At 32.0% G+C, this 14,402-nt stretch overlaps 1 long non-coding RNA gene across 1 annotated transcript; it reads left to right on the forward strand.

Annotated features, from left to right (window-relative positions):
* The first annotated feature begins 10,479 nt into the window (after positions 1-10,479).
* On the forward strand, positions 10,480-13,298 carry LOC149557591 (uncharacterized). Its single transcript, XR_016364901.1, has 3 exons — positions 10,480-10,840; positions 12,820-12,896; positions 12,984-13,298. It is a non-coding gene; the product is annotated as an uncharacterized LOC149557591 (long non-coding RNA).
* Positions 13,299-14,402: the final 1,104 nt, after the last annotated feature.

Below are 14,402 nucleotides of genomic sequence, written 5' to 3' on the forward strand. Positions count from 1 at the left end.
TAGGTTATAAACCTCTCTATATGATAAGCCATCACAGTAGAAGGCACACATGCTTTCCCTCCATGATCTAAATGAATCGATGTCTACATCAAAATGATGAATGGAGTCAACCACGCCTTGCATGCTATCTACAAGATGTAGTAGGTGAGGGGGGGTGCCTCTCATGTCTAATAGCCTCTATATCACTCATGAGGTCATTGAGGTTACGCCTCATGGTCTTGCGGAGCTCATCCGCAGTGGGTGGTGGAGGTGTGGGTGGGGGTGGAGGTGGAGGTGGAGGTGGAGGTGGAGATGGAGGTGGCGGAGGTGGGGGTATGGGAGGGGGAGGGGGTGGCGGTGGGTCCATCAAATATAATCTTCATATATATTTAAACAACATAAAACATAAAACACATCAAAAATACATAACAACATAATACATGTATGACAAAATTACTATTTAATAAAATTTAAATCTAAAATTTATTAACTAGATCTATATAAATGCGCATATCTTTATTAAAATTATATCAATTAAATTATAAATAAAGTTAAACACTTAAGTCAAATTAAACATTAAATACTAAATTTTTAAGTATGAACTCATTATGGATTATACATGTTCATGTCTCACGATGAAACAAAGTTAAGATTATGACAAGGTTATGGTTTATAATTTTGTTATGTTAACAGTTTTCATGATGGCTAAGCTTAAGATTATTATAATGATTGCGATCCTTTAATGTTAGGGAACTTACCTAGGATTATGGTTTTAGTTACAATTATATTTACCTGTATCGGATATTTATTATGGTCCTAAGACGAGAGTTAAGGTTACAATTATCTAATGAAAGCTTAGAGATAGAATTATGAATTGATTAAAAAATATTTATGATTGTAGTTTGAATCCTAACTATTATCCACTTAGTTCTACAAAAAGTAGCTGGCTAATAAAAAGTATTCTCTAGAAAGGTGTCGAAAACACTCATGTCATAGAGCACATGCTAACAATTTCTCCATTGTTGATCAGATGATAGAATTATCAGCAGAAGTTTAGATTGGATTGCACACAAACACTTGAGATGTTACAAGAAAACTGGGACAAGACAATGACACTAATTCTAAAGGTATGTTCTGACTTCTTGTCACATTTTGGAATAACCATGTAAAATTCACCTTTGGCATTTACATTAGAAAGGGGGAAAAGATGTAAAGGTGAAAATATAAGAAGTTGCATATAATGTGTAAAGTATATTGAGTATATATGTATGGGGAAGCACCATCATATTATGTACATATACAGGTATTGAGATAAACATCTCTTACAAAAGCAACTTCAGAAGATCTCAAAAATAGAGTATGGCACCAAGTTGAAAACCTTCTTGCAAACTATAAGTGTAGATCATGTCAGGTAATGAACTAATTTACATGTGAATCCTATCCCTAACCATGTATAATAATCCTAATTCTAATCATAATCCATAATTCATTACCTTATGAAGCTTTGGCTATCCATTTTATTGCCAAAGTAATCCCTTGGCTATCCACGAAATGGTCCTAATAGATTTATATGGAAGACCAAATTGATTTAAATAAAATGAGCAGGAAGAAGACAAACTTACACCCAATATTCAAGGAGAGAATCTTTTAACATACTTGAATTCTACCAACCAAAGTGAGATAATTAGAGTTCCAGTTGTTGAGTTTTCCAAAGATTTTCTTGTTGATATAAAGACACTTTTCATTTATATGTTAGGGTTTACTACAGATGGAATCCCTAGGTACCTAACCACTTAATTATGAAATCTCCATCCAATACCATATTTACTACACAAGGTAGGGGACTCAATATTTAGCCCCAATAAGATAGATGTAGAGACATAAATCTTACTACCAGATACAAAGAAAAGAGGTCCAATTTGATCATTAAATGACTCATGTTGCACTCTTCTAGCTTAAAAAGAATACAAATATATTATAAAAAAACTATGTACATTAGATACTTATGAATTATTTGGAGAGTAGATCCTCTAACTTTTAGAGACAACTAGTTATCTCTAAGGAGATAATGTAATGAGTCAATGTTCAACAATAAAAAATAAAGAGGATGCAAGAGGACACCCTTTCATAATTGATCTAGAGAGTCCTAAAAATTATGATCTAACCCCATTAATTTCTTTACTAAAACCTTGACACCAATCATAAGAGAGGACACCATTTGACATTTAATATTGGATGGAGGGCTTGCAACATCATCATAGTGAAACTCCATTCCACCTTTTTGTAGAAATTTTCATAATCAATTACTTGAGCATGCCTACACTCTATCCTAGAAATGTTTCTCAATCCAAAGTCTTCCAATAGGTTATCAAGTTCTCCAATATGCATAAATATCCTTAAAAAACACTTTTGTGTAGGGTTAATGATCTTGGGTAGGATATCTTCTAGTCTAGAGGCTAAGACCTTGGCAATAATTATTTTGTATGATACGCATTTAGGAGTGTACTGTCTCTAATTTTGAATTAGATTCTTATCTCCCCTTGGGGATCAATTGATTACTTGACCTAGGGATTTTATGAGCCCTCTGTTGATCACTTGATCAATTTTATGAGCCCTCCATTGATTACTTGACGTGGGGATTTCTCATTACTAATTTTTTGGATGGAGGAGTTGATTTATGATAGAAATGGGTTTATCACTTGGAATAATGCATCTTCATTCTAAGAATGATGGTTCTCATTTTATCCCTGTCTTCTAAATCATTTTGAACTATCATCGTCTTCTAACCAAAAAGATTGATAGTAAAATTAGGAAAAAGATCTTACTATATATATCACTAGGGGGTGGGTATTTCTTTTTATAGAATAAGGCAATATTTTGTTATGTGGCCTTCCATTCTGCAAAGGTAATAAACATTTAGGCTACCCATCTAAGGGTCTAGTCCGGGCTCGTACTCGCACTGATGTGGACACCTCCACCTCTTGATGGTCATGGAGGGTTACTTAATTAGATGCCTAATTCGTTCAAGTCTCTTCTAATTTTTTTATGATGTATCATTTTGAGACCTTGATATCAGTGTTTAATTAGTTTTAGGATTAGGGTTCAATTTGGTTTGTACTGTTTGATTAGGTTTACATGCTTAGGTTTCAATTAGGACAAGAGTTAATAAATTGAATTAAGTTTTAAAGTGCTAAATTTGGTTTTAGATATAGAATTATAGTTAGAGCTTTTAGATTAAAAACCAACATTAATTCAAAAAAGTTAGGTTTGAATTTTGTTTTAAAGTGTTCAATATATTATTGAGTTCTAGTTTAGGGTGATTTGGTTTAGTCTTAAGGTCAACGTTTAACTTGGTTCAATCTTCTAGGGTAATGGTTCAATTTGGTTAATGGTTGGGGAAAGGATTTTTAAGGTTTAATTCAAGGTTTCTACTCTTAAGTTGGGATATATAATTAGGTTTATGATCATGGTTTAATTCAATTTGGTTTATAAGTATAATATTAATTAGTTAAGTGCCAGGGTTACCTTTCAATCTTAGGGTTTGACATTTATAAAATTAGTACTCAAGGTAAGATAGGAAAGTTATTTAATTATTTATATATTACCTGGTGTAGGTTTTAGCAAATTAAGATTACTTAGGTTAAGATGATAGTAAGGGTTATGATTAGAGTTAAATTCAATACAAATTGACATTATAGAACTAATCCTAAATGACGCCCAGCCAAGGGATCCAAAGAACTAATCAAAAGTTTTACCAAGCAAGCAATAACATACACACAATAATTTACATTTATAAAAAACATAAGAGATTGCATTCCTTAATGAGCACATTTACATTTCATTTTTAAATAATTATAAACTACTAAAAGTAATAAAAATAACGTGTCCACATGAAAGTTCATATTAACTACTTCTGTTCAATCCATTTAAATAATTTCTATACATTTGTTCCGAATGCCACTTGGCAAATTAATTTGGAATGCACAATCATCCACTGTACATGTCACAAGGTATGAAAGGCTGAAAGAATATACATTTATAAAATAGTTTACATCATCCATTTTCGATCCATGAAACAAAGTACAATACAATTTAAGTAAAATCATTTTAAATACTATAAGTTTTTTGTTTGGATCCCTTGGCTGGCTGTTATGTGATTAAGTATTTTATAATATGTTTAGGGTTTTATTTATATGGTTAGGTCGAGATTATAGTTTAAACAATAAATTTAAGTCAAGGTTATAGTTAAAACAAGGTCGAGGTTATATGGTTTTAGGTCGAGGTTATATTTATTTGTAAAATTACATGTTTAAAAAATAAATTTACATCTAATCTAATCATTCAACATTGTAATAAATACATAAATTAAATACACTTCAAAACATCTAAAATAATAATTTTTTAAATAAACATTTACGAAACTATATTTTAATTAACAAATACAAAAATTTAAGCATTTAAGTTCATTAACAATGTAAATTTACAATTTTACATACATATGAAAAGTGAAAAAACAATAAATTAACATGCATATTAAATTGAAAATTGAAAAAAAAAGAAGTAAAATAGTATAAAACATATTAAAATACCTGTGTATCAAAAACTAGCAGGAAGGGGGTAGTCGGTAGGGCTGAGAAACGGGCTCCTGTATGCATCTCTAAGCGGGCTCCCATTTTTGAGGTCATGAAAATGACCTCTAAAATGCCAAAAAAGTGGTTTATAAAAGTTTTACAAATCGGGTACCCGATTTTTAAGCAATCGGGTACCCGATTCTTAAAAAGGCGGGTGCCCGATAGTTAAGCGGCTCGGGCACCCAATCCTTTTTAAATATCGGGTACCCAATTTTTAAAATTTGGGTCGGGTGCTCGAAGCCTAATTTTAGAAACGGGTACCCAATTTTTAAAAAATTAGGTACCCGTTTCTGAAAAGTACAATTTTGTGGATCTGACTTTCGTGAAATTGCGACCCAACTTCTTGCGGTCACCCAATCATTACTAAACAATTTCTATCTCAGAAAAAGTTCAAAACTTCAAAAAATTGCCTTGCTTCATCCTATAAATCCTCAAAGAAGCTACTTCCTCTTCAAGAACATCAAACTTAGAGAACATGTTCAAAACCACTCCTTAGATTTCAAACTCAGAAATGTCCCATATTCACCCTCAAACACTTCACATTTCAAATATTATCACCATATTCCAGAAGTGTCATTTCCACATAACTCAATCCCATTATTTTGTTGTGCTCCACACATATCCAACCTTATATGCCTCACATCCCCTCAATTTTGACTTCATATATATAGGTTTGACAACTAGAATTGTGAAAGCAAGAAGTATGTATAGCTGATTTGAGGAGATTTCATAAGGCCTTACAATGTTTTTTTCTGATTCCTCCTATCCTTTGTCAGCATCCATTGTGGCATATGTCAAATTATGAAAATATTGTTAACCTTACATTTTATTTAACATGTACCAATGAGGGGCATGGCAGATCTTTTCTACCTAGTTTTACTCCTCACATGAACTACATAATTGAATGTGATCTCAAACTATTTAACTTTACTAGATTCAAGAAATGTATAAAATGAAACTCTATTTTATGACAATGTTTTTAATGCTCATAAAATAAGTGGAAACAAATTATGACGACATAATTTAATTTATATATATATATATATATATATATATATATTTTCTAATAAAAGGAATCTTTTTTGCTTAATTTAGCCAATATACATAGGGGTACTTTTGTCATAATTTTGAATTTTGTCACTTGCCAAATGGTCTGTGCTAGAAAAATTCATATCAAAAATTATTTTTGTGTTACATCCAAGGAAAATGAGTTGTCTTTGACAAGACACACCACCATGCTACTCATAGGGAACCACCTTGGTTGCAGGGGAATTTTTTTTTCTAACACTCTCCTCCTTCTATGGAAGATACTCCTCTCCCACTAGCAATAGTACAAACAAGGTTTTAATAGAAGAAGACAATGCAAAAGGTGGTCTATAATTTAGAAGGATTGGTATAGCCCAAAGTTCTGATAGCTCTTTTTATTGGGTTATTTAATTCAATGTTTTAGTGTGGTTTAATGCATTTGTCACAATTTACACTTTCTGTTGGATTGTTGTAGTTTGAGTTTTTATTAGTGTTGTGAAGGTTGGACATTTTAGTATGGGTTGGAAAGGTGGCGATGTTTGACAACTTATGTTTCAATTTTATAGATAGTTAGCACTGGTTCATGACTTTGTGCTTGGTCTCAAGAGTAGTTTGGTTCATGGATTTGTGATATATCTCAAGATTAGTATGAATACTTGAGAAGAAAAATACTAAAAAGGTATTTATGGTTGTCCTTTATTTAGTTCCTAGATCTTTTTTTCAAGGCAAATTCTAAATTTTCCAATATGTGGGCAATTGCAAAGACCAAGAGGTTTGAAGGCCATGGGAAATATGAAGAGTAATTTAGATTAAGAACTAGTTGTGATCTGTATATAGGTGGAATTAATTCCATTTGTATCAATGGGTGGTGGAAATAGTTTGGGTGAGATTTTTCTATGTATTATATCAGATATTTAAGGTGTATTTTCCTTCAATAAATTGAGAAAATAAAAAATGTATTTTTTTTAATTTAGAAACTTAGCTTTAAAAATAGATTTTTTAATGCTCTAGATGCTTCTTGTTAGAGGCATGTTATCCATGCAAGCAATGAAACTTACTTCTTGTACATCTAAAAATTGTGTAGATGCTATTGATAATTAAATACTTTGATATGAATTTACAAAATGGATTTTTTAAAAGTTAAATAATAAATACTATTCTTTATTTCTCTATCTAATGTTTTAGTCCATTTCATTGCAAGGGTTGGGTATTAATCCAGTTAAAGCATGTCACTGACTTAGCAAGGGTAATAAAATGCTATTTTGTACTGTAAATTGGGGGTCAGGTGAGTGCAGAGGGGGATTTATATTTTCCTATTATTTGTTGTATTGTTGATAGTTTCTTAGCTTTATATGTAGTATCACAAATTCTGGAAGTGAATATTCCCAAGTTGAATGATTCTACATAGAAGGTTGAATTATCCTATCATATGGCATATAATAGGACTTAAGGTAACATGACAGTGGCTGAGGTTTTCTTTTTCCAAGCTTTACAAGCTTAGTTTAGTTTGTCAATAATAAGTCATCTAATGCACTATTTGGAGTTCTCTAAAAGATAATTTCTAATATAAATGCCATAAATGTTTTACAAACAAATTCCTCTTTATATTGGTTGAAACATAATTTACCTAAGGACTATTGATTTGATTCCTTGAGTAAGTATTATAATTATTAGACTCATCATTATGTGAGATGATATTTAACAGGGGTATGAATAATTAAATCCAACCAAATTATGAGAAATTAACATTTCCAAACATAAAATCTCTGAATGTTTAAAATTACTTGAACAACATTGATGCCCTACAAGGAAATCTTCCTTCAAAAATCATATTAGTAGTAATATATCCACTTTCACTCAACCCAAGTCCAATAATGAATCCAATAACCTAATATTAATAATATTATTAATGAGATAGTGTAAATACAAACAAAAAACATCTATGCACATGGTTTTATATTCTAAATTTTAAATTTTCTACATTGTTCTCTACAAAGTTTTAAGAGAATTTGCCTCACAGGGAGTCAAATCATGCTCTTTTTCTATAGTTAATATTTTAGCACTTCCATAAGTTGAATTCCATGACATGTCCAATCAAATATGATATGGGGCGAGATAGAGTGAAGTTTCATTCTAATCAAATGCACATCGTTTAGCCTCTTTTTAAAAAAGATATAGGGATCATTTTGAAAATCTAGGAGTTTGTTGTTATCCATTTTGTATTAGTTGAGGATTACACTCATTATTAAAATTTAATCCAGTAAAATAATATAAACTTTCTTCTTTTGGAATCCAAATTTTAAATTAATTTCTATTTAAGTTTGATGTTTTTCATATGTCATTCAACAGATTTTCACATGCATGATTTCAGCTAAAAATCACAACCACCACTCACCATGCTTTTGACCTTGACAGTAAGATAAGAATAATGGTGTCTTTTTTCATTCCTCCAATTATTTTCAGATAGAAAATGAAAGCAGAAATAATTCCCATATGCCCACAAATTAACTATTTTTTCCTGCCTTGAACTGTCATGCACATAAAATCTTCGTTATTAGATGATGATGTGTTAGTGTGTTCCTCTTCTTCCATTTGAAGTCAAGAGTTGGCATATACGAAGATGGTGAATAATATTGCTAGAGAAGGTGTCGTAGTGATTTCGTATAAGTGGGTTAATTATGGTTATTTTGTTCTCATTGATAACTAAAATAGATACAAGCATGATAAAAGCTATGTGGGAGAAACATTTCATAGCCCTATTGATTTACATATAGATATTGCTCTATTCTGACATTAACTTCTACTTTAATTATAGACACTGTCCTAGATAGGAAAAAGTTGAGTACCTTACTACTTTTCACTTTATCATATTCAGACTTCTATTGTAAACAACTTTCATTTTATATTAAGAAAACAAAGTGAATTGGTTTTTTTTTTAATTATATTTTAGCCGATAGGTTATTTGTGGGATATTTTTCTCTTAGAATTTAAATAGTTGACATAAAAGTTGTCAATATGTCAAAAAATTCTCAACTTTTAAATTTTTTGGTTCCTTTTCCAATTAAATTTAATGCATGATCAAATTTGAGTACTCTATAAAGGCTTTTTGAATGCATGATCAAACTTGAGTACTAAGTCTTTTGTCCATTACATGTCATATTAATATTATAATTTTCGAGAGGAAGACAGAGTTCACCATAACATACCAAGTTTTTTTAAGATGATTTAAAGACTAGATGTTAGATCAACTTTAAGGATTTTATATCTAAATGATAATATGCATAATATTTAAAGATAAATTCAAGCAAGAGCCTACAACACAACACAACTGTAACTTGTTAGCCTCTCATCAAGGAGGGCTTGGGTTTGCAACTACTCAAGCTTAATGCATAACAATAATTAATCTTCACAAATAATAACAAATAAATGATAAACAATCAAGGTTTTGACTGACTACCTATCAAAAAATATATTAAAGATAAATTATTTTTTTAAATAGATTTTTTCTAACTTTTTAAATTTTGATTTTTTAAATGGTTTTTATAATTTTTTATATAGAAATATTTATTTCACTAATTTCAAGATGTATTTAATTTTATTATATTTTATTATTTTAATTTTCAATATATAAAATTTAATGTTTAATCTTCTCTAAAGATTATTCATCTCCTATGGGCAGTTGCAACTGCTAGTTTGTGTTGATAATTTCAATTTAAATTTATTGAGATCTTTTAGCCCATTTCGTTGCAAGGATAGGAATTGGCAATTGGGAATCAGTATTCTAGAATTGTTATTCTAAAATAGAATTTTCTTTTTCTTTGTTTGGTTAGATAAAATAGAAATAGGAATTAGAAAACATCACATCTGTAGAACTAAATTTAAGTTAAAGATTATACAAACTAGTTTGCTTGAGTAGAAATGAATTCAATCTTCAAAAATTACTTTGCTAACCCTAGTTTGCACAACCCACTAAACAAATTATTCACAAAATGATTAAAAGGCACCAGTGGAAAGACATGAATAATCTCTACTCTGTGCTCAGATCTCTACTTCTAGAAGAAAGCATTCAGGTATGATTTTAATTCATCTCATGGTTGAAATGCTTTTATTTGGTGTTCGATCCAAAATCAGATTGCCATGTCTGATATTCTTATGGTGCTTGAAGAATGAAGAGATGAAATCGTTAATGTTGCTTTGTCTGTGACTGATAAAAACATTTTCCATACAATACACACCAAGGTTTAGATCAATTGCAACCCAATCAGTGAATGATTGATGAATCCAGAAAATGCGCCTTTGCAATACAGTTTTCTTGCGTTATTACAGGCCACATTCACCATTTTTTGGATAAATTTATTTGAGCGGATTTCAATTTTTGATCAAATAACCAAAAGTCCAAATGGAAATAGGAATAGCTATTCCAATAATAGGTTTCTTTTGGAATGGACATATGCTCATTTTGGGGTCAAAACGGGAATACACATTTCTATTCTCAATTCCAATTTGACGCACCAAACAGAGAATACAAAATATATTTTAATTTTGAATTCTTATTCCAATTGTATTCCAACAACCAAATCTTATAAGTATTATATTTTGTTTGACTATTAGATCTTTTCATTTCGTTTAAGTGAAGAATTTTTTTGAAGTAATCCTTCAAATGTCTATCGTAGAAATCAAATAAATTATCATGATTGTATGACTCAAAGTTATAATTGGTGTTTAATATTTCATATGATATTATTTTTTTAAAATCTTAATTGACTGTCGAAAAGTATCACATCTGATCCATACATCTTAGTGGGCCCAAAGAGATTGTAGTTTATTGGGCTGATAGGTTGGAAATTCCTCACAGGAAATATGTTTTAAGGGGTTTCTTGAAGTAAATCAGATCAGGAGAAGATAGAGAAAATTTTCCTTGCTCTTAACTGCAGAGAGCGGCTATTATCTGCAAATAGCTTCTGCATCTTGTGCTTCTCCACATACGCAGGGATTTCAAGGCATGAGAAACTGACTCTCTTCGTCTTCTTTAGCCAAACAAAGCAAGTCTCCTTCACATACAAAAACCCTTCAAGAAGTGAAAAACTTTATGAAAAACCCATCAATTCCAAAAGCTCCATGGTTTTTGCCTTGCTGGTAGCAAATCCACAATGTTGAGTTTCTGTTGCACTCGACATCTGAACAACTGAGCAACATAAACACTTGTAAGCTTTCTTTTGCTGCTATATAAAACCATGTCTTTCCACATAGGTTTTTGATTAAATGAAACAATTGGGTTAGAGATTCTTTTTCCTCCATGACAATAATTTCATGAAGAGTTTTAGAATAGGGCATTCACATCCATCAGAGACATTAGCGTCCATTAGAGCATGAAGGAGAGAAGTAGTTTGTAAGGTGATGTTGCAACTGCCCTACCAGGTATTTGTGCAAAATGTGAAAACACCAATAAAGCCACCGAACTGTTTGACAAAATTCCTCAAAGAAATAGGTTGCTGAAGAGGCTTCAAAAACTTACATGAAAATGCAATTGGCATGTATGAGCCTATTTTCAACAACCCGCCAAAATCCTTCTCATCAATTCCAAAATGTGAGCTTTGGAACATGGTATGGGAATCCACAAAGCATAATTAAAGGGTTTTACCTCGGATTGTATTTAAAATGTGGAAGGATGGAGAAGGTAAGCCATCTGTTTGACTAAATGCCTCCAAGAGATGCTAACTCGTCGAATAAAATGGTTGCAGCACAACAAAAAATGGAACTGTTGTAAAAGCATTGAAACCTTCCAAGCATACTCAATTGGCAGTTGTGAAGCCAAACTTGACGACCTTTGCTAACATCTGGGAGCTTTACACAATCAGTGATGAGCGTTTGATTGATATAGCTCTCAAAGTTTAATTTGCAGGGGTGTCTCAAGTGCCATGCAAGCGGCAAAGGATCGAAACCTAGGAAACCAATCATTCTTCCACCAGTGGAGACGGTGATGGTTTAAGTTTCAAGTCAAACTTTGTTTTCATTGCTTTAAAACTATCTACCCTAAACATTGTATTTATGGGAGAAAAGGCAACCTTTCTTACAAAAAACAATGTTCACATTTTAGAACAATATATGGACACAGAGAACTTGATATTGGGTAAACTACTTCATTCGAGATGCTCGTAACTGGTTTGTAACCCGAAAGCTTACTATGCAACCATCTTATTGCCTTTTATTTAAAATGTCAGGGTTTTGAGGATGTACGCCAAATGTTTGACAAAATTCATGGCCAGATATGTATGGAGAATAGTGGAGGGCTTCTTTCCATTGGCAAAGCTACTTCTTGTTGTATCTTATTTTCTTTGCATGCTTAGCAAATGCATATCGCAGGTCAGAAGGCTTCACATCACAATATACAGGAATGAACAGAGCCTAAGTTTTAACATGAGAAATTGCTCATCGAGACACCATGGGGACTTGGCATAATCTGGCAAGAAGATGGCGATTTGAACTTTAGAAGAATAAAAGACATTTTGTATGGCAGACTCATTTGAATTACCCAATTGTAATTCCTGTTCATCAAGAAATGGTGTAGAGGACATCTGGAAATGGCTAAATATAAAAACTGAAAAACATCCAGCTTAGTGGAGCTCTTTTCTATTTTGATGGAATGATAGTTAAGTGAGAGATCTCCAGAGCCATTGAAAGATTTCAGAAAGTTCAAATTTCAGGAAGCAAGTGAACAAATTAGTGAGAACGAGCCTCAGGAATTATCGCCATAGGGTTAAAGAATAAAGCAACCGCCACAGTCTGCTCTAAAATTTCCAAACATGGCTGTCGCCAAGCATACATAGTCATTCCCTCCACCTTTTAAATTATGGAAATATGAGACTTCTAGCGATAATGAGATATGTCTGGTTTTTTTAATGTTTAGATTTTTTTTATGTTGTTTTCGCTTGGGACTACCCTGTTCAAATAAAATTTAATCAATGTGGAGACTAAGCGTCATCAAATTTCAGGCCTCATCTATCTATCTATTTTTTTATTTCATCCACTTACTGGAGCCAGTAACAGTATTGTGCTTATCAAATGGTTTCCTCTGCTGCTCAGATATACAGTCAATCTTCTGTGCTACATGATATTGATATGAACAAATTATTATGAATTCTGAATCAACATACTGAATGTTCCTTTTATTTTGCCTTAACAGAAATGAACAGATTGAGGCCATTGCAACATGCTTGCCTGTTGACAAAAATTGAACAAACAAAGTTTTTCCCCAAGAAGGTTATTATGATATCTTCCTCAAATTCTATGATGTACAAGAAGATCGAAACAAAAATACAGAGATCTAACTGATTTTTCTGTGTTCAGGTCTTGGAATGACATATTGAGAACCGTGATTCTCCATCATCGCCATTCTTCCAATAAAGTTCTTAGGACATAACTCCAGTCCTTGGAAAACCAGCTGAAGTAGAGATTTAAATGGTGTTTCCAAGGAAGGATCCCTCATTCGTGTACTTCCATTTCAACATTATGATATGCTGACCTGTTTTCCTTGTCTTACGAACGAAAGGCTATGAATGCTGATTATTATATTTTAATTCATTGTGGTGCTACAGAGCTCCCTCTTGCATCTGAGTGTACTAGAAGCACCAGTAACAAGTTATGAAATTTAGTTATTGAACATGGTTTAGCGTTCAACACCATCTTGAATAATTTCATTTCAATTTTATTTTGAGAACAAAATACACAAGGCAATAAGATCACTGATTTAATCGGTACATAAGGAAACATGTTGTGACAGTAGCAGTATAACTAGCACTTGCACCTTTGAAGGGTGCAAGGATAATGCCGATAGTTTGATATATGAGATGATGTTACAGTATTTGGAGGGTAATTTTTCACTAACCCTGTTTCAATGATTATAACTACATGGATATTGAAAATCATCACAACCCAAATGCGGTCTTAATATAAAAAGTATATGTATCATCCAAATTTTGATAATATACATCACCATAATCAGGATTACTTAAACAACCAATAGATCGTATGGAGTCAAGATATTTTAAGTCATTCTAGTGAACCAAATGAGGTGAGTTGCTAGTTTAAGTCACCCTAATCAGGCTTAATCAGACTTATATATGGAGAGGAGCTCATCATCAAGTTTTTAAGTAGCCAATCAAGATATATCACACAGATGAGTCGAAGCTTTGTTACACAAATCCGATTGATCTATATATGAAATGAATAATTGAAATTGAAACCAATAGTGTAGACGACCTATATAGTTCTTGAACTATAATATACAATAATAAATACCATTACCAAACAGTGTGAGATCTCCATCCTGCGCTACTGGAACTTGTCCAAAGGGCTGCATTACACAAATACAAATTTAAAACATGGTGCATCTCAATAACTGTATAGATGTTATATATATGCCTTCTTGCAATTTACAAGCTGAGAAAATTTATAAGTAAGGTGCCCTACTTGTAAGGCCAGAAACTCTAGCATTTTCTGCTCCCCTTTAAATATATCAATAGGAACAATTTCAAATTGAATATCTCTCTAGCAGGCATGCAAGCACCCTTCTGCTGCAGGAAGCATATGCTGGTCCAAATAGCTTGATAGCCATTTTTTCTCTCTTCTTTAATACAAAAGAATTGCCCTTTTCCTATCAGAAGCTCCAAGATCTGCTGTGCATTTGAAAGAGTTGTGATGGGAGATGTATTTGTAGAAGAAAATCTTTCAATGTGAATTTACTAATCTAAGATCAATACCGTTGGT

This window comes from Cupressus sempervirens, chromosome 5 (genome assembly GCF_028749045.1).
Source record: "Cupressus sempervirens isolate cs-2001-9-10 chromosome 5, ASM2874904v1, whole genome shotgun sequence".
Lineage (NCBI taxonomy): Eukaryota > Viridiplantae > Streptophyta > Pinopsida > Cupressales > Cupressaceae > Cupressus > Cupressus sempervirens.